Here is a 3,010-nt window from a genome sequence, read left to right as displayed (position 1 = left end):
TTGGAAAATAGAAGGAAATAAAACCAAAATATTTTTCTCAATCGTAGCTTTTATTAAAAAAATTTGTTTACATGAATTAACATTTACTGGTAAAACTTTTCCTATAGGGTCGTCTTATATTCAGGCTTTTTTTTTTTCCTAAATTAATATTCAGATTTGGGGGGTCGTCTTATATTTAGGGTTGTCTTATAATCGAACAAATACGGTGTGTATATATATATAAAGTCCAAAGTACACAATTGCACACCAACCTTAATTACTCTGCCCGTTGCCTGTCAGTCTTTTATTTTCAGACTTTCATCAGGACATCATGACATAAAAGACTGAAATGTTGACTTGTAACACAGAGCTTTGAGAGATTTATTGAAACCAAGTCCCAGGAGTGCCGGTAACTATTTTTGGAATATATATATATATATATATATATATATATATAATTCTAGCTACCGTATTTCCAATATTTTTCCAGTGGACAGATGGGTGAGGAGATGGACCTTTGAAACCATACATATACATCTCCTTGAAATGCTCATTTTATATCCTCAGTTTTCACAATCTATGTGGTTACTGCAAGTACAGAGGTAATATGAACTCTTACGCATCGCAATGCACTCAGCCTGCCAACAGATAAACAAAAATAAACAGGCTCTGTGTGTTTTGGGACTGAGAAATGATCATAATTAAGATGAGCTTTTACAATCATCTCAAATGATGTCAATCATTACATTTTTAGTAAACAATAATAAAAGGTTGGTATTTGTAGTATTGGAAACACATGTTTCTGTTGGCTCAATGGCCATATTCTTCCTACATCAAGCAAAGGCTTTCTACAGAGATCTTAAGCACTAAAAGGGAGACTAATAAACATTCACGGTTTGTACTGTGATGACGAGAAGTCGGAGGTACAGGGTTTACCTTTGCTTCTTCTTTTAAGCTGCTTAGGGGCATATAGATAATTTTATGTATATTAAACACACTCACACACACGTGCACACACTGTTCTTTGTATGGAGATCAAGTACAAAGACAAAGAATTTTATGTCATAACATTAACTGCACATTATGAAAGGCCAGCCTGGGCCCATCCTAGACCAAACCACATCCCAAGCAAGAATATTCTCTGCTCTCAACCCACACACAATTATTTATATAGATAGAAACAGGTTTCTGGTATGAACATTTCATCGAACTCCCAACATATCACACCCAAATTAAGGGTTCCAAATGCTTTAGTATTTGCATGCATCATATTCATAAATACTTGTTTTTGTTAAAATCCAATGTAATTCTAAAGTTTGAAGATTTTTACACCAGTCTGACACTTCACTGCCCAGAGGCCAGCTGAGCCTGTTTTGCACTGACAGTGTTCTCTATAATGCAAGGTTAGGTTAAAGTGATGAGACGCATTTCATCATCTCACCATTTAGTAATAAAACCCCTATAGAAGGTAACACCACAAATTGGTATTATTTTTTTCTTCATTTTGTTTTTGATTGCTGCATCTTCCCAACGTCCCACAGCTGTCAATTAAATAGTGTCACTTCTACAAAACAAAATCACCCAGGCTGGCTCCAGGGCCCCCATTACCCTAGGCAAGCTATGTCACTAGCAGCTCCCTCCATCATGCAGTTACTTGTTAACACATAAGAGAACCTGGAGGTGGCACCTTCTACCAGCCACACCGTATATTTCTGTCATGCCGCATTAAAATGTAAAAAAAACCCTAAAATGTATTTTTTTACAAATTTTCTGAATTACCTTTATTAGTTATGCACTGTATCTGAATTTACATAAAACCATGAAACTATACGGTGCACTGGGGTTACAAGATGTTTACAGATCTTACAAAAAACGAAAGCATGAAATGAATCGACCTGTTTACACATTTAACACAAAGAAACAGAAGTTACACAATAAACCATATTGCAAGTGGGGCATGTAAACTGCTTGCCAACAAACCTCCGGAACAGCACACAGTGCATTGAGCTGTGCACCTTTCCAGCACTCAACAGGTTAAATTATAAAAGCTTTGTGGTGTCACAATTATTTAAATGGTATATAAAAGGCAATAAAACATAAATTACATTTAAGTCTGTACATGATTTATTTTGTTATGAGCAAACAAGACATCTTTTCTTACAATACTGTTAAAATTCTGGTCAGAACTTTTTTGGCCTACAAAAAAGGTAATTTTAAAAAAATGTTAACCAGATTTGCTTATAAAAAGGCTCCAATCGGGAGTGTTTAAAATATCTTGCAATCTGCTATTGTTTTCAAGTGAAGTTTTTAAAAAAAAAGAGATAAAAATAAAATGTAAATTGAAGTTAGACCCTTACTACATCCAACAAAAGATGCAAAAACACTAAAGCAGTATTTAGTGTCTTCTGTTTTTCCTTTGATAGGTTAGTGCATGGATTCTTATTTTGGTTCATGAAAGCATCTTCTGACAGACTTTCTCTGCATCTAACTGAAATTATCATGGCAATAAAAAGGTTGTGATCATCTCGTTCACAGAGAAAAAAAAACACATAGAATTCTCCTTTTTCTCCTTAGCCTTGCATGCACTCTACTCCAGAAAGCAGACATCGTTTTACCAGTCAATAGCAGGTTAAAAAGTCCGCTTTGAGATCCATATCACAATTATTAAAAGTAAAAATCCCCAAACTATGCATTTGAAGTTCAGTAACTTATTTTAACAGTGCCTGTTTTTTTTCCCTAAATAGTGGTAAAGTTCCACTAACTTTATAGTTACAGTCCCAAGAACACATGACGTGCGCAGTTCCATGGCTGAATGTTGCACAGCAACAGTACCTTATATTTTAAAAGTAGAGTAGCTTCCAAACACTCCGACTAAATTACTAACATGTTTGCTGTTTGCAGCACCTGATTGAACAAATGTACTTTTTATGGCTCAAGAACTCTGACTATAGGCACCACGTGATTGCAGGTTAAAGTGAACCGTTCTAATCAGTTCCGTAGAAGTCTTCCATTTAAAAAAATGATATACATT

Source organism: Sceloporus occidentalis, unplaced genomic scaffold (assembly GCF_023333645.1).
Source record: "Sceloporus occidentalis isolate IW3139 unplaced genomic scaffold, rSceOcc1.0.p SCAF_24, whole genome shotgun sequence".
NCBI lineage: Eukaryota > Metazoa > Chordata > Lepidosauria > Squamata > Phrynosomatidae > Sceloporus > Sceloporus occidentalis.
The sequence above is the reverse complement of the archived record's forward strand: the minus strand, read 5'-3'. Positions refer to the sequence as shown.